Below are 19,948 nucleotides of genomic sequence, written 5' to 3'. Positions count from 1 at the left end.
AAAAAAACAGCTAAGGGGATAAATAAATAGATAGGAAGGAAAGGCACTATATGATCGGCAGATAGGCAAGCTGCTATATAATAATAAAATTACTATTACTATATACTAGGGTGTTGTACTGTGTTAGCCATTATGAATGTAGAGAAAAGCCAAGCAAAATGACACCTTTTATTGGCTAACTAAAAAGATTACAATATGCAAGCTTTCACGGCAACTCAGACCTCTTCTTCAGGGAACATGTAGAACATGTAATCATCTTGCCTGAAGAAGGGGCCTGAGTTGCCTCGAAAGCTTGCATATTGTAATCTTTTTAGTTAGCCAATAAAATGTGTCATTTTGCTTGGCTTTTCTCTATATACTATATTGATAGACATGGAGTTCACTGTATAAAAGACAGAGAGAGAAAGCACTACTAACTGAAAAATGGTACAGCCTTTTTATTAATCAACAGATACTTTTAGGAAGACAAGCAGATAGTGAGAGTACATGCAGATGTATAATAAATGTGGGATGCTCTTTTTAAAATATTTAAAAATTGCGACTACAATTAACATGAACAAGTGTACTTATAACTGGTTTTATTTTTAAGTTATGTAAGACATTCACTGTCAGACAGCACTGAATAATACACAGCCAGTAGACAGATAAACTGGGAAGGCACTGTGTAATAGAAGATATAAAACTGTCAGGAGAAAAAAAATAGACAGACATACAGATAAATAGATGTGAAAGGCACTATATAATAAATAGATAGATGTGAAAGGCACTATATAATAAATAGATAGATGTGAAAGGCACTATATGACTAATGCTGCATTCACATGTGAAAGGCATTAGATAAATGAATAGATAGGGAAGGCACTTATATAATAGGCAGACAGAGAAGGCATTAGACAGATAGATAACTGTATTAACTATATAGTAGTTTCGTTTTATATATAATGTATATATATTTTACAACTTGGAGAATTATGTCAAAAAGAAATACATTAAATCATATCAATCGACACGTGATGCACGCAGGCAAGCGGGCAGTGAGAGTGGCGATAGATGTGAAAGGCGCTAGATAGATTGTATACAACAGGCAAAAATAGCGACCACTTGTTAACAGTATTAGCTATAAATAATGAAATCATGAATTAATCAAAAGAAATAACCACGCGATTTACATTTTAAACTTTACGATTTACTTAAGAAATTAAAAAAAAAAAAAAAACGCCACAGCCACACGTCTATGAAGGCAGACGAGGTAGGCAGGTAGCAGGCAGAGCTGCGAAAAGCACAGAACAGCGCCCCCCGAAACGGAAGTGGCAGAAAATAGATTGCATCGGTAGTGGTTTAGCACTACCATAGAGAATGAATGGAAAACGTTTTAGGGAGTTTTATCTAAAGAATATCCATACAAAAAAAACTCTTAATAACTCAAATCATTTTATCAACATGTTCAAAATCTCATTGATGATATTTTACCATTTTAAAGCCTGTAATGTGCACTCCAATTATGGCGAATTTACTAACCCGTGAAAAAAATTACAGAGAGCACACGCATTGAGCTGGCGTCAGCTTCACACAGGAGAATCCCCCGCCGCCCTGCCCCTCTGCTTCCTGAGCGGAAAGCAGCAGGTACACCTCGCAAATGGAAGGTGCCCTTACTCACCGCAATTGGCAATAGAAAACCGATCAGTGCCCATGCAATCCCAAAAATGTGCTGGCATGATGTTGGGGCAGCATGGGCGCGTGCAAAAAAAGAAAAAAACAGATGCCGCCCCCACCACGATGCCGCCCTGGGCAATGGCCCATGTCGCCCATATCAAAAACCGCCACTGGGTCTATATATGATTCTGATGCTTTATACTTAAAAAAAATGCACTATTCATGAAAAAGAAAACTAACAGCTGGAGAGTACAAAAATGTCTGTTTTAGTTGTCTAATGTCAAATACTCTTTGGATGAGCTGAACTGGGGGTGAATTGAAATGAACACCAAACAGAATTCGTTCTACGTATTTTATACATTGTTTGTATGATGAACTATCGAATGTGGTGAAGTGGTAGCTGAAAAATAACATTTCATCCATGCCTCAAGTACAGTGAAATATAAATTTCTTGGCATAGCTGCTTATTAGTATGTCAGGTCCTAAATCAAAGCCCATTCTTTGAATAATTGTGACCTACACTTTTTTAAATAGCTCAATCAATCAATCAGTCTTTATTGACGTTGCTTTTTGAAGTGCGCTCCATTAAAAACTGCTTTAAAGGGCAATTAGTCATAGATCTAGGCCAAAGCTCCCTGTAACCCTATCCACATGAAAGCAGGTGTACAAAATGGATGGATGAATGAATTGATGATAGTGTTAGGAATGAAATGGGTAAAGTGTTTATGTGGTCTAATCAATTATTTTAACTTAATCACCAAAGAACACCTACAGCCTATACTTGTGGCCATTTAAAATGTAGTCCTTTGTTATAATGGGATATCCTCCGTAACTGGCCCAGTTCTAGCTTTTGTGGAGAGCAGCCCGGATACAAACGGGCAGACACCGATGGTTCAAATCCAAACACACATTTATTATACATTATTTATAATTAAGTGTTCCGCACACAACCCACTGCCCCTGCACCAAGCACCCTCAAAATGCCCTGCGGCCTCTTTCACCAATGCCTCTTTCTCTCTGACTGCCTCCACTCCTCTCCTCCGAGCTCTGTCCTCTTCCACCCAACTCCAGCTGATGAATATAGGGAGGCAGTCCCTTTTATGTCCACCCGGACGTGCTCCAGGTGCCTCCTGATGAGCTTCCTGCGGCACTTCTGGGTGTGGCGGAAATGCTGATGTCCAGGCCTTTTCAGGTGTTCAGGCGCCCCCTGGTAGTGACCATGGGCTCCTATATGGTTGAGCTTCCATGCTCTGTTCCCGTGGCCCCCATACCAACCAGGGTGGCTGCCCCCTTGTGGTCCGGAGGAAGTGTAGTCTCTCTCCCGGTCCTTCCAGGCATCCCGGCTAGTTACTGCCCCCAGCCACTTGCCATACTTTATTAAAGTTGCACATTCACCTGGTGATCATGCTTATTTCCTCTGATTACTTCAATTGGAGATTAGTAATGTGTTGTATGCTAATTAAAAGTAGCTTTGAGCGAACCCTGAATTTGCTTCATCTTGAGTTCGGTGAAAATCCAAAGATTTTTGGGAATTTTGTCAAAATCAGTGACATAAATGAGGAAGTACAAACTGAACTAGTTTTGATTGGAATATAATGGTGCAATGGTGTTTTAAGTGCCCCATAGGGCAAAGGAAGCATTTGCCAGTTTGTCTGGACTGTTCTGTCCAAAAATGTGACCTGAGCTGTGAGGCAGCAGTGTGACATCATGCCTCCCTGAGATAAAATGATACTCAGAGTCCTTTATCTATCTTTTTGTCTACAGAGCTCCTTTCACTATGACTGACTAATGCCCGTAGAGTCTCTGATGCAACGGATCAGTGTTCAGGTAAAAACTTTGAAAACAGGGTCACTAGCGGGTGGCACTTTGGCGCACTGTGCCTCGCAGTTAGGAGACCTGGGTTCGCTTCCCTGGTCCTCCCTGCATGGAGTTTGCATGTTCTTCCAGTGTCTGCATGGGTTTCCTGTAGGTACTTCAGTTTCCTCCCACAGTCCAAAGACATGCAGGTTAGATGCATTGGCGATTCTAAATTGTCCCCAGTGTGTGTGTGTGTATGTGCCCTGTGGTGGGCTGGCGGCCTGCCCAGGGTTTGTTTCCTGCCTTGCACCCTGTGTTGTGTTGACAGGGATTGGCTCCAGCAGACCCCCGTGACCCTAAAGTTAGGATATAGCGGGTTGGATAATGGATGGATGGGTCACTAGCAAGCCCAGCAAATTCTAAAAAATGCTATTGGGAATTTTGACGATACACACTAACTAGGACATGAAAGTAAGAACTCTGTTTGGTTACTCTAATCATGTGACAATATTGACCCTTATTTTCTTCCTTAATTGAATACAACAGTTATTTTTTTTGATGATAACATAGAATAATATGGAAGAAGGACACCAAGGAAGACAGGAGTGTAATTAATCAATGTTAGCTTATTAAAACAATAAACAGGTGAGTAGCGAGTATGAAGCTTTCTGCTTGCAAGTCAGAAAGACTCTCACTTCCCCATCTTCAGGCTGCTTATATAGTATAGTTTTTTACCTCTCTGTGCCCTTTTCTAAAATATTTTTACACTTGCGTTAGTGGTTCCTCTTTTTGCAAGCTTTTTTTCTATGTCATCACACTTCTATTTTTATTCCTAGACATAGAACAGTCTTTTGCTAACGGTTGCTTTTAGGGAATTACAAAACACTAGCCGAAGCCCACCGTAGCATACGGCGGTGTAAGAATAGGAACAGAAAACTGTGAGAAAGGAATTCAGTATAACAAAGGCTTAGGAAACCACAGTTGCAGTATAACAAAAATAGCAAGGAGCGAAACTAATGCCAATAGTCAAGAGAGTACCTTTCTGTAGCAGGCTACAGAAAACATAGACATATATAGATAGACGCCACATTCACTGTGTTGCCCAGTCGACACGATAAGTCAGCAAATCTGCCCTATTGCGAGTGGTAAATGTGCCATTTAAACTAATACAGGTAGACGTGGAAACTGGGTTTTCTGAGGAAAAAACGATAACATTTTAAACAGTATCGTTTACATACAACAGATTTTGGCGAATCGTTTACATGCAATTATATATATCCATTTATACACTAAATGTGTGCGTATTCCAAGGTCTTAGATTTGGAGGGCGGGGCTCTCTGTCTTGCTTGCCCTTAGTTAGAGTTGGCGGGCGGGGCTCTGTGAGTTGCCGATCGTGGCTCTCTGTCTTGCGTACGATGTAAAGTCAACGTGACTCAGAGGTGCATGTGGACTTTTGCACAAATGAAAGCGACTGAGGCTGTGTTTGGTGAGTTGGTGCGTGCCTCGAGAGTGACGCTGGACTCGGGAGGATGGTTACAGTTGGCGGGCGGGGCTTTGTCTTGCTTGCGCTAACTGTCTTGCGTGCCCTCAGTGTCTTGCTTGTGCTCAGTGTCTTGTGTGCCCTTAGTGAATTATATATATATATAGATTCTTTTGTTAACAGTTGTTGTATTCTTGCTTACACACACACTTATATTAGTCAATTGCTTATATCAGTATATCAATATCAGTACATTAGTAATACATATATGATAGCACTGTAGGCTATTGTATTTTGTAGCTTCCACAATAGTCAAACCAAATCAAAGACATTGGGAGGAAGCTCCAGGTCTGACAGATGAAGGCTTTATGATAACTTAAAAGAGACTCCTTCGAAGCTCCTATCTCTGTGCAAAAAGACTGATTATTAGCCTGTGTAAGAGATTAGTTCAGTTCTAAAGATGATTCTGAAATGGCATGGAAACCAAAAAGTGTGAAAAAGCCAATGGAAGGAGTTATATTTTCCTTAATAAAATCTTTTTTTTAATTGTTGGAAAGTTAGAGGAATTAAAACACCTTTTTAATTAAAGTTTAGTCAAGATATTGATATTTTCTGGCAACCACATACTGTATCTAACTGTACAGTATGTGATACTGTATGCAGAGACGTGAGCCCTGCTTAATCCAGGCCCTGCATGATGCTCAGAATTACAATTTTTTTCCTTATTATCTGCAATCTTCAGATCAGTCAGAAGCATCCCACCTGGCACTGATGCTGCTAATCTGGAACCAAATCTTCTTCTAATCCTCTGTACCAGTGGAGAAAACAGGTTCTTCACATCCAGATGGCAAGTGTTTTCCTTGTAATGCAATTGGCGATCCGCCACTTTTGGGATAGTAACTCTACTAGATAGATAATCTAACTAAATCGTAAAGGTGACTTTTTATATAAATGGCATTTTCTTTGAAAAGGGACATGAGGAAGCTATTAGGTTTCTGTATTTTAGAATTACCAGGATGCTCTATTTTCTAGTGAGTAAGATATTAATAAGACAGATGCTTATATTATCTATAAAAAAGATTTTTTTAGTTCCAGTCAACAACATCTGAACAATAGCAAGATGTGCATACATACAAAATAATGAAGACATGTCCACTGCCGCAGATCACCAACATGGCAGTAGATATAAGCATATCTGATTTATTATAGGATCCAAGTTTAATGTAAAGCGAACATAAGTAACACGACATACAATCAACAGCAAAAGTGTGTCTCTTTTTCAGCATTCATTTAGGTGTTTTCCTCATAAGCACAATACATCATTAGTCTCGACACCTGTGCATCTCTGTCTTCTGAAAGCTGTCAGCATTCTAGAACAGACAGCCAACTTTGACGTCTTTTTACCAAGAAACAGCTGTTTCATTTGTTTCACTAATACTAGCCATCGTTGAGAGGATTCCTGAGCTCTCACTTGGATTCTCTGGGAACAAGCGAGGCCAGGAAGGACTTGCATGTTATATCACAAGACACACCACCTTCCATCTTTATCAGTCTTGTACTCCACTTGGATAGCAAGCAGCAGCTAAAATGTCTGATCCTGACATGTAGTTATTTACAAGTGAAACCACAAAAGCAAAATTCTTGGTGATTCTTTTCTCTGCAAAGATATATTTCAAAAGACAATCATTGATCACAGAAACAAAGATGGCTGAGCAACATGCATACTTTCATTAAAAAGTAGACATCAGACACAGGGTTTAATCTGTAAAATAGTGTACTTGTTTTTTGTACCATCATTTAATTTACAGTTATAGCACTTCAAATGTATAAATGCTCTGTATTTATCAAATGAGTGTGTTGTTAAAGTGCAAAATGCGAAATCACTTGTTCAAATGGCAAATGTTTAACCTATATGATAAATACCTATGGTAAATGTTCAACTCAAATTCTAAATATCCAACTTAAATGCTGAATGTCATACTTAAAATTATGAATGTCCAACGAAACACTGAGTTCCCAACTTAAAAGGTAATTGTCTCTGCAAAATATCACTCTTAAATGCTAAATGTCCAACTTAAACATTCTAAATTGTTCATGAATGCTAAATATCCATCTTAAATGGTTAAACATCACACTTAAATTGCTAAATGTCATACTTAAATGCCTAAATATCATGCCATACTGTAGATTGTTAAATATCTCACTTTAATGCTGAACATCCAACTTAAACGGCTAGGTATTAAACTTAAATGGCTAAATGTCGCATTTAACGCTAGAATCCTTGACACCTACGAAAAAACGTGTAATCCCAGGCCACCTTAAATTCCTTTGCACCTCTCCATCGGCGTCTTTTGTATTGTAAATGTGTCGATCAACACAAGCTGCAAGAAGACTGCTATCCCATCCCCAACCCCAAAAGTCAGTTCCAAAAGTCTCAGAGCTCAAGGTCGTTTATCTAGGTGTGCCTGGAGTTGTATAGGTTACTAATCTATCATCATTTGGAACACATACATTTTATTTGTGTTCCATGTTCTACAAAGATCTGTATAAATGTAGGATGGAAGGAAATTCAAGAAATGCCGAACACATACCTAAAACAGAACGTTTTTCCATGTTATACTAATAATGACATGAAGTGTATACCTGTAATGTGTATAGACTTTAGTCCAAATATCAAATAAACATGTGCACTTTTATTCAAGAATATAACCAAAGAAAAAAAAACCATCCAATTCACATGTTGCTATCAATGAGTTAAAAACCCAAGCTCAAACATCAATTGACAGAACGTTGATCTGTATTTTTCGATGGTGCAGAGGTAAGAACTGCTGCCTTATAACCAAAAGGTTCAGGGTTAGAGTCCAGGCGCTCCATGTTTTGAGTAGTGAACTGCTATTATCGTTACTATAATATAATACAGACTCAGATCAAATGTATGTTTTTAACACCCGGTGTAAATTTTGGCTAAATGTAAAAGTTAGCACTTTTTTATTATTCAGTTTTATTCTGTCAGTGATGTTCACGTGGTACAATGAACTTGCCTCTCTCTTTTTGAGTTGATGCCATTTATGTCCATTCATTTCACAAGAGCAAGGATGACCTCAGTTAGTACTGTGGCTGATGCCTGCTCAGAACTATTTGTTGTACCTGCAATCAAAGATACAATGTTCCGTGACGGCTATCAGACTGGACAAAGGTAGGACCGTAGCAAAAGATTGCTTCTTCACAGCGCTTTCGCTGCCTAATCGACTGCACTGCAACACAACTCAGCTTGGCACCATAAGGTAAAATGGGACTTGCACCTGCAGCTAAAGTCAATTTAGTATGTGAGCAATTCGCCATGCTAGTGTTTAGATCTGGCAGTGTCATGCTGATGGTGTATGTTATCTAAGGATTTAAATCCTGTCAATTCATTTTTGCTGTAGAAGACATCTTGAAAACATTGTCTGTCATCTGAGGTAGTTGTTACAATATCAAGGTTTCCCAGAATTCCCTGTGACCATATAAATATTATAGCATGAACACTGCCGTATTAATCGAAAATTGGATAAAATTGTTGGGGTTTTTTTAGCAAACTTTTCTTTAGTGTCTTTTATTAAGAATTTTTCTTCTGACTTTTTGAGTTAGATTTTTACTTCCATGTAAATGGAAGATTGATGATGGGGTCAAAAATTTGCTATCAAAGTAGGTTTAAATATTGATTCTATGATGATCAAACCATGGAGGAAAGATGATTTCAGCTTGATGTTTATACGAGTGTCTAGGTGAGTAAGTCCTTAAAAACTTATGTACAATGATAACTTTTGAAAAAACTGAAAGATCTTTTTCAAGCAAGTTTTATCATTTTTGTAACATGCTCCAGACTTATTGCTCTTGGTTAATTTTGTGTTGGTACCTTTCTCCATATCTTTCAAAAAACGTTTGACCTATATCCAGCGATAACTACCTTAGAAATTATTTAATTTTAATTGGATTTACTCATAGGACAAGGCCTATTGCTTTGCTAAAATTTTCACAAGTAATTTTTGAGATACATATTTAAAAATATTTACATATTTCATTTAAATTTATATGTACACATTTACAGAGGCACATCCAAACATGCACGAATGCACACTCAAAGAAAATGTATAAGTGAGGATAGCTAACAACTTGTTTGTCCTACCAGAGCACATGCTGGATAATGAAGAGAATGAAATGAACAGATGCGAACACACACAAAATTCACATTCACCACAATAAATCTACAAAAAATTGACATGGACAGAACCATTAAGTCACCCCTGTATCAATCTATCTATCTATGCAGCCTGTTTATTTCGTTCAGCATGTTTAGTTTCAAATTAAGTTATTCACTTGATTCAATTTGCTGTTCATTTCACTCTACATTTGTGTGAATAATATATAAGTTGATGTATTTGATTGTATATTATTGTACAGTACTATCAATTGTATCATATTGTAAAATCTTGTGTTGATTAATTTTCTGTGGTATCACTAAGGTGAAATTTATATGGAAGTACTGGACCAGGCCATACCAATTTCTGGTTAGCACTTTGGCTGGATAGAAATAGGCCTGATTTCTGAGTAACAAACTCTGCATGTTTTCAGTTTAAGTCACCTCTTCTGGCTCCTTCTCTAAAATCTTTACTGTCTCATTGAGTCAGTTGATGTAAGTATAAGTATTGATTTCCTGATAATGATACTTACCCAGTTTCTTTGACAACATTTCATTTTCTGTTCTCTTTATCACTTCAAGTTGCCAATATTGTACTTGTGACAAAGCAGCTTGGTTGGCTTGTTCATATGTTATGCAACTAGCTTATTTAAAACAGCAGTTAAATTCTGAATTACAATTTTAGGGCATGCAGGAATTGGATAAATATAAGATCTTCAATATTCTCATCCATTAAGAGAAAATAAACTGACATGAAAAATAAAGCAAACAGAAATGCCTGCATGCTCTGCTAAAAAATGGCACCTACTGACTTAAGAGGCTGTGTAGAGCTGGAAAGAATAAGACTAATTCTATGTCTCAGCATTTTCCTTAAAGCCATTCTCTAACAATCAATAGTCGAGTCATGCCTAAAGTTACACTGATATAAAGTTACACAAACACAAATGAGCTCCAAAACACACACATATACATGATGTTCCTGCTTTACCCTTTCCAAAAATAATATTTGGTGGGAGCTGAATTTTCCATTCAATTGAATTGTTTTCAAAATATTAAGGAACTGCCCTGTGATCATCTGTTCTCTAATCCCATTGATCAAGCTCCCCAGTTTTCACTTTGAGACCACCATAAGATGATTTACTAAGATTGAGCCTATTCTAATGCTGCTATCTTACCAATTTTGTGGCTGTGGTTCAGTTTCAAACTGGAGTGCTTTCAGTGTCAGCATAACATCCATCCAGTCATCCATCCATTATCCATTCCGCTATAACCTAATACAGGGTGACAGGGGTCTGCTGTAGCCAATTCCAGCCAACACAGGGCGTAAGGCAGGAAACAAACCCCAGGCAGGGCGCCAGCCCACCGCAGGTCAACATAACATGCATTCTTAATATAAGTGTTACTTGAGGTCTCAACTTTCATAGCAAACATGAGCTTTTCCATTGTAAATTAAAAACTTTGTACCATACTTACAAATGTAATGTTTTTTTTAAATAATAAAGGACCAGATAATGAACAGCTTTCTAAGGTTAACACTTTCAGAAGGGTAGTCAGGCAAGTGTCAGGGACCAGAAAAAAAAAAACAAAACAATTGTCAAAAACAAAAACAGAAACCCAAACTCATTTGTCTAAAATTAAATGTCCTAGAACTGTCTCTTATTATTTCTCCTATCTACATTATGTTTTGAGAGAATGCAAAGCTTTAATGCAAGTGTAAGAACACACTGCCATTTTTATAAAACTACATGCATTGTGGCATCAACGAGGTACAGTATGTGACCGGTAACGTATATTTATATATAAATATGATAGGGCCCATGAAAAAACAATAGAAGATGGTGATACCCACAAGTAAATGGTGCAAAGACTTGGATAAAATTACATAATAATGAGTCAAACATCACATAAAATAACACAAAAGGATTGTGATGAACTGGCACCCTGTCCAGGGTCCTGCCCGATACTAGCTAGGATAGGCTCCAGCCCAACAGGTGACACTGAATCTGAAATATAATTGTTATAGGAAACAAACTTTGGAAAGAATTTAAATGTTTATGTTGACAAAACAGTAAACATTTATCCTTGAGCCAATGTTCAGAAGCAGTTCAAATATACTGTACAATTATATATAATACATACATTTGACAGTATTTACATATACAGTATGTGTATGAATGTATATTGTACATAGTAAAAACATATTTAACAGTCACAAGTTTAGCATTCTCCTAGATTTAACTTCCTTTTTTGGATGCTGCTGTTGACTTAAACAAAAAACAAAATAAGCCCAAGTCTTTTGAAACACTGCAGCAAAACTCTATTCTGGATTTTGCCTCATGTGTGACTGTGCAAATTAATTCAGCAAATAATCAAAATCTGATATGAATGAGTACAGATATGTATCCTGAATATGCCCATATGCAGAAGAGCAATAAAAACTGACAAGGGAGATCCTAATAGATAGATGCTGGTTGCTTTGCTACTCCACATCATTTCAGGGCAGAATGATGGCAAATTTCTAAGCTCATGATGGCAATGAAGAGAAAACATAGTGAAAAAACAAACTTTAATACTTGTGTCTAGACCAGGGGTATTCAGTTATGGTCCTGGAAGTCTGAAGTGGTTGCACATTTTCATTCCGACCAGTTGTGTAATCAGAAGCTAGGCCTAGTAGGTAATGAAACTTGACGTTTAATTATATGGCTTGTTAATGCTTCCATTCTTCTGAGAACTTTAACATGTGTTCTGTAACCCCTCCCTTCTGTATCTCATTTACTTCAAAACATGGTATTAACACAAATAACTTCATAGTGCATATACACAGGTTCAGAAGCACGTTAGCAGGAGAGCTGGTGTTCATTTACCGTTTGCACCATATTATTAATTAATGGCTGGTTAAGATAACATGTAACAATTAAAACCTAAATACTGCTGTTTAAAACTAAAATAGGAAATTAAGTTTTTTGAACTGAAACAAGCAAGTTAACTAAAACTAATCCCTCAGAGATATAATTTATTAGTAAATAAAGTAGTGCAAATTAAGAAAAAAAAAAAAAAATTAAAGTTAAAGTGAAAACCTGCAGCAACTGTGGACCACCAGGACAGTAACTGAGTACCTCTGATCTAGACTATCACAAAAACAAGTATCATCCGATGATGAATGCCACTGTCATTGTTCTTTAGTTGAGGTTCAGGATGACTTTAAACAGGACCCTCAAATGAAATGACAAGTCATTAGGAGGAGCAAAAAAAGCTTTGTTTCCCTTTTCTTGTTGTGTGCTTTTGGGCCATTAGCTTGCAACATTATTAATTAAAACCATCCTTAAAAGTTTGTGGCTCATATATGGACCCTACGCCAACTCTAAAGCAATTCAGCAAATGTGTGGTGTCATACAGTATTTGAATTCGATTGTTTACCTCCTTTGTTGTTATGTAGAAAATGTGACTATACGCAAATGTTTATTGCTCCATTTGCATTTTACCAAATATTGTCGTAAATAGTAGAATTTTGGGGGCCTTCAAAGCTTGACTTCATGTCATTTTGAAGAAATTAGAAGAAAAGGACAGGTTTAGGCTGAATGATATGTTCTCATCAAGATTGTTCTAATGTGCTTCAGGTGTTTAAGTTTCTTTTGTTTTGTTCAATACTGACTTTTTATTCAAAATGGACAAAGATGTTTGTATTTTTGCTATAAAAAATGGACATACTATATGAATAATGAAGATGAAACATCAAAACACCAGAAAAAAGTTGATACTGGGAGACAGCCCAATCTTTCATCAAACCAAATTGCTAAGCTGGAAATCAGTGTTGAAACAGAAGCGCCAAAAAGAACACTAAAAATACCACTGAAAATTCTTTAAAGTCATCCGCAAACTTAGATGAAACATGGTTACCAGTGTCCTGTCAAGTCGCAGTTGTCTCTAGGCAACTGGGAGCTATATCCCTGCAACTGGATTCACAAAATGGCAGCAACCATGAAAATGGAGATGGCATTGTATAAAAGATACAGTAAGTAACTAAACATTAGAAAATTATTTATAATCAAAAACCTAATGTTAAAAGTGGGTTCTTCAACCCCAGAAACTAATGACAAAGTACAAAATATAATTAAGTTAGATCAGTCAAGTTAAAAACTTAATTAAGAACACTAAACATAACAATCGTCCGTCTGCAATTTAGTAGGGAAGCATGCATGAAAATGCCAGCAAATTCAGGGCATAGACAAGGTCTAAACAAACACAAGTTTGAACCTCAGGGCCAAAACCCTACCAATATACCCAATACTCAACATGAGCCTCCCAATGGCAACAGTCTACAATATTAAGGACTTAATGCAGTGAACCACACCATCTGACCAACTCAAAGTCCTGGGACTGGTTTACACCTGTGAAGATGCCAAAATCCTAAGCTCAATGAAGGAGGTTTAAACCCATATAAGCATTTAAAAGAAATGAAGAGTGATCTCAGTAATATTCAAAAGCTCTTTCCAGTCTGACTGACTAGAATCAACTGTATAACAAAGAAGTTTGGTCAGTTTAGAGTAATATCCAGAACATTTACATTACAGCCTAGTCAATTACAGAACAACTGCCAAAAGTGTGATACAAACTGTGTTCCCCAATCAGAAATTATAAAATTTAGGATCCCATGTTACTGAAAAAATCTCATGCGCAGTAGGTAATTTCCATAATGATACAAAGAGAGTTGACTCTGAGCGTCTATCCACTACCACAAGAATAACTGTGCAACCACCCAAAAGTGATAGATCTGTGATAAAATCCATAGGAATGGACTTCCATCGACAGCTGGGGCAGGGAATAGGTTATAGTAATCACAGAGGTACACCCTGACCTTGAATTGCAAATATTATACGTTAATATGAAATTGCATATATCACTATTAATCCTTTCCCAAAAATTGAGTGTTTTAGCAGGGTCATGCAGTCAATACAGTGCATCAGCCTTTCTATTTTTAATGCCCACCCACTTTTTAAGTACAGTAATCCCTCCTCGATCGCGGGGGCTGCGTTCCAGAACCCCCCGCGATAGATGAAAATCTGCGAAGTAGAAACCATATGTTTGTATGGTTATTTTTATATATTTTAAGCCCTTATAAACTCTCCCACACTTTTAACAGTATTACAACAACAACAACAACAACATTTATTTATATAGCACATTTTCATACAAACAGTAGCTCAAAGTGCTTTACATATTAAAGAATAGAAAAATGAAAGACACAATTATAAAACAAAATAAATCAACATTAACATCGAATACGAGTAAGGTTCAATGGCCAGGGGGGACAGAAAAAACAAAAAAACTCCAGACGGCTGGAGAAAAATAAAATCTGTAGGGATTCCAGACCATGAGACCGCCCAGTCCCCTCTGGGCAATCTACCTAACATAAATGAAACAGTCCTCTTTGGATTTAGGGTTCTCACGGAAGGGCTTGATGATGATGATGGTCACGTAGACTTCTGCCTTTTAATCCATCCATCATTGTTGGTGCATCATGAAGCTTTGAGTAGGTGGAGGTGGCGCAGGCCACCACCACAAAGAAACCGGAAAAAGAAACAGAAAAGAGAGTAGGGGTCAGTAGCGGTTTTAGAGCCACCATGAATAGTTATTTTGAGGAAATTGAACATATAGAGTATCAGGATTAAGTTAAATTAAGATTAAAATGAAGTTATAAAAAGGCCATGTTAAAGTAATGTGTTTTCAGCAGTGTTTTAAAGTGCTCTACTGTATCAGCCTGGCGAATTCCTATTGGCAGGCTATTCCAGATTTTAGGTGCATAGCAGCAGAAGGCCGCCTCACCACTTCTTTTAAGTTTTGTTCTTGGAATTCTAAGGAGACACTCATTTGAGGATCTGAGGTTACGATTTGGAATATAAGGTGTCAGACATTCCGATATATAAGATGGAGCGATTATTTAAGGCTTTATAAACCATAAGCAGAATTTTAAAGTCAATCCTGAATAACATAGGTAACCAGTGTAGTGACATTAAAACTGGAGAAATGTGTTCGGATTTTCTTTTCCTAGTTAGGATTCTAGCAGCTGCATTCTGTACTCGTTGCAAACGATTTATATCATTTTTGGGTAGTCCTGAGAGGAGTGCATTACAGTAATCTAGTCGACTGAAAACAAACGCGTGAACTAATTTCTCAGCATCTTTCAGTGATATAAGCAGTCTAAATTTACTTATGTTTCTTAAGTGAAAAAATGCTGTCCTAATGATCTGATTAATATGTGATTTAAAATTCAGATTACAGTCAACAATCACCCCTAAGCTTTTTACCTCCGTCTTGACTTTTAATCCTAATGTATCCAGTTTATTTCTAATAGCCTCATTGTATCCATTACTGCTGATCACTAAAATTTCAGTTTTCTCTTTATTTAAGTTGAGAAAATTACTATTCATCCATTCTGAGATACTAGTCAGACATTCTGTTAGTGAATCAATAGAATCAGGGTCATCAGGAGCTATTGATAAGTACAGCTGTGTGTCATCAGGTCCGTCATTAGAGTCCTCTAGACATGAAATAACACCCTTTAGTCAAAAGTTTAAACTGTGCTCCATGACAAGACAGAGATGACAGTTCTTTCTCACAATTAAAAGATTGCAAACATATCTTCTCTTCAAAGGAATGCGTGACAGGAGCAGAGAATGTCAGAGAGAGAGAGCGCGAGAGAAAAGCAAACAATCAAAAAATCAATACATGCTTTTGGGCTTTTAAATCTGCCGAAGCACCGCGATAAAGCTGCATTTTTTTAGAGGAGTGTCCGGATCCTGTAGGCAAACAGCCCCTCTGCTCACACCCCCTCCGTCAGGTACAGAGAATGTCAGAGAGAGTGAGAGAGACAGAGAAAAGCAAACAATCAAGCACCGCGCGGGAAGCATATCGTATATCATTGAGGAGTTTTAGTTAATACGTAATACATCCTCTGATTGGGTAGCTACTAAGTGATCCGCCAATAGCGTTCCTTGTATGAAATCACTTGGGCAAACAAACTGAGGAAGCGTGTACCATAAACTAAAAGACCCATTGTCTGCAGAAATCCGCAAACCAGCAAAAAATCCGTGATATATATTTAGATATGCTTACATTTAAAATCCGCGATGGAGTGAAGCCACAAAAGTCGAAGCGCAATATAGCGAGGGATCATTGTACATTACATTCTTATGATGAGAATACTGTGTATGGAAAACAGGTATTTGGCATCCTCAAGCCAATACCTTAAGTCTTCCTAGACTAGTTTTGATTATAAGCAGTTGTTTCCAACATCATAATTCTGCTCATCAGACATACGTTTTCTCTAGAAATAAGCACATGCATATGTATTTCCATCGTCTGGATATTTTTTAAAATAAATTAATACTGACAACTAGGCTGGATGCATCTCATTCTACAATAAACTGTAGAGAGGGATCTAGATATCTCAAAGTAGTTTCTAACGTAAATAAAACCTTGAATTCTTTAAAATTTTCCTGAACTTCTGTTCAACAAAACTTCCTTCTGATTTCATTAGTTAATGATATAGGACAGTAAGAAATCTAAAGCTTTTACAGGATTGTCCGAAATAATTAGCAAAGCCTACAAATCTCTGAACTTTCTTTACATTCTCAAATTATTAAATTATTAAAAATTATTAAATTATTAAAAATCAAATTACAGTAACATCAGATTGATCCATGGTTAGTTCTGTACAAATGATTTTATACCCAAGAAATTGTTCTTGGTCCTGATGATTTGACATTTCTCAAATTTAAACATATAGGTGATTATATCTCTGTCTTTCAAATAAGCATGTTTGACATGTGTAGACCAATCTTTTAAGCAAATAAATTATACCAACACAAATATTCCCAAAACATCCTGAAAAATATCATTTACAAACAACTGAAAAACTGCTGCTGTGCGGGCCAGTCCAGAGGGAATTCCATTCACTGCCCCCGAATCAAATTGTATGCACTACAAGGACCAATTTTGTGAGCTCATAACTTGATTTAACAATTAATAATAATAATAGGTTTTTTTACAGTTTTTTTACTATCATTTTGTTTGGTTTATGATAATATACGCATTGTTTTAAGCCACTATTTTTTTATGAACGAAAGACCAGAAACAATAGGACTTCTAGATGGCTGAATAAATCCATTATCTAGATTATCTTTGATGTAAGTTTCCATGGCTTTAGAGTTAGGTCACGACAGAGCTTAAATTTTCTCGTTCTATAGTGGTTCATTGGGGAAAAAATGAATTGGACAATTGTAGGATGGGGCGGTAATACTAGAGAATGTTGTTTATCAGAGAAAGTATGCTGTGGGTGGAAGTTTAGGAGTGTTAATGTTATAACAGTGTACTGCTTGAATTGTGATTCTTTCTGACAATTAATTTTACAATATTTAGCCCAGGACATTAGGCTCTTCTATGAACATGCTATGTTTGGTTTGTGTAGTTTTATCCAGGGCATACTGAGTATTAGTTGCTGTATGGATGATTGAATAATAAAACAGGTGATTGTCTTTTCCCAGAGAACACATTGGTAAATTCTGGTAAAATAACAGAAGCAATGGGGTTACCATCAATGAACAGCACCTTAGGTTTGAATTTTGATGATGTGTGGGGAATATGAAACTAAGGGTGAACAAATAATGTTTTAAACAGCACCAGAATCAATCAGACCCATAAAGTTCTCTTTATATATTTGGAATGGAGGGCACTGAAACACCATGTGTCCAGGATTACCTCAATAAATAGATAATTTCTCTTTAATTCTCTTGACTTATTTCTTAACAATTACCCCTGTCTTCCGTAACTCCATCAGTTAATCAGGAAACATTTTTTAGAATGCACTGAAATGCCTCTTTCATCATTTTTCCATAATTCTTTGCAGAATACATGCATCAAATGAATGATATATATGAATGATAACTCATAAGCTTGTCTTTATTTTTCACGTGCTTCTTGCTTCTTAAATAGTGATGAGTGCTGTTACATCCCACCCAATTTCAGACGCTAACATGTGGAACATAATTATGTATTTCCCAACGTATTTATTCTTCTTGCAAGCTGAAGCAGTCATACTTTGCTTTGCTAAGATTAATCTGGGTCAGTAAAATGAATAATGTACAGGTTAGTATGAAAAACACTTTGAAGCACTAAGTTTAAATAGCAGCCTATTCTGAGGTGTCTTTTAATTCACTCAAAACACTTTAAAGAGATGGCTTGTCCCAATGTGGCTGTTTTTTAAGTAGTTGCCATTTCTTTTATTTAAAATGTACTGTATGTGTAAAATGATGTATGCAGTCATGGCAGTTTAAGAGTGTGAGTCAGAGCTATAGTAATTTCTCATAAGGATTTCTTTGTATAGTCTAACAACATTTGGTTGTGTTGACCAGTAACTCTGTTATGGACTAACCATCTGTCTAAGATCAGTAGAGACTTTGAACCTGTTGCAGCACAAATAGACTCTTGGATCACGTGAAGTGGACCAGGAATTATAAGTTTGAAAAAATATAACTTATGAGTTCATTCCAGTTTTTTGATTGATGAAGAGGTACAGTGCATCCAGAAAGTATTCACAGCGCATCACTTTTTCCACATTTTCTTATGTTACAGCCTTATTCCAAAATGGATTAAATTCATTTTTTTCCTCATAATTCTACACACAATACCCCATAATGACAACGTGAAAAAAGTTTACTTGAGGTTTTTGCAAATTTATTAAAAATAAAAAAACTGAGAAATCACATGTACATAAGTATTCACAGCCTTTGCTCAATACTTTGTCAGTGCGCCTTTGGCAACAATTACAGCCTCAAGTCTTTTTGAATATGATGCCACAAGCTTGGCACACCTATCCTTGGCCAGTTTCGCCCATTACTCTTTGCAGCACCTCTGAAGCTCCATCAGGTTGGATGGGAATCGTCGGTGCACAGCCATTTTAAGATCTCTCCAGAGATGTTCAATCAGATTCAAGTCTGGGCACTGGCTGGGCCACTCAAGCACATTCACAGAGTTGTCCTGAAGCCACTCCTTTGATATCTTGGCTGTGTGCTTAGGGTCGTTGTCCTGCTGAAAGATGAACCGTTGCCCCAGTCTGAGGTCAAGAGCGCTCTGGAGCAGGTTTTCATCCAGGATGTCTATGTACATTGCTGCAGTCATCTTTCTTTTATCCTGACTAGTCTCCCAGTTCCTGCTGCTGAAAAACATCCCCACAGCAAGATGATGCCACCACCATGCTTCACTGTAGGGATGGTATTGGCCTGGTGATGAGCAGTGCCTGGTTTCCTCCAAATGTGATGCCTGGCATTCACACCAAAGAGTTCAATCTTTGTCTCATCAGACCAGAGAATTTTGTTTCTCATGGTCTGAGAGTCCTTCAGGTGCCATTTGGCAAACTCCAGGCGGGCTGCCATGTGCCTTTTACTAAGAAGTGACTTTTGCCTGGACACTCTACCATACAGGCCTGATTGGTGGATTGCTGGAGAGATGGTTGTCCTTCTAGAAGGTTCTCCTCTCTCCACAGAGGACCTCTGGAGCTCTGACAGAGTGACCATCTGGTTCTTGGTCACCTCCCTGACTAAGGCCCTTCTCCCCCGATCGCTCAGTTTAGATGGCTGGCCAGCTCTAGGAAGAGTCCTGGTGGTTTCGAACTTCTTCCACTTATGGATGATGGAGGCCACTGTGCTCATTGGGACCTTCAAAGCAGCAGAAATTTTTCTGTAACCTTCTCCAGATTTGTGCCTCGAGACAATCCTGTCTCGGAGGTCTACAGACAATTCCATTGACTTCATGCTTGGTTTGTGCTCTGACATGAACTGTCAACT

This window comes from Polypterus senegalus, chromosome 2 (genome assembly GCF_016835505.1).
Source record: "Polypterus senegalus isolate Bchr_013 chromosome 2, ASM1683550v1, whole genome shotgun sequence".
Lineage (NCBI taxonomy): Eukaryota > Metazoa > Chordata > Cladistia > Polypteriformes > Polypteridae > Polypterus > Polypterus senegalus.
This window is presented reverse-complemented; position numbering follows the sequence as displayed.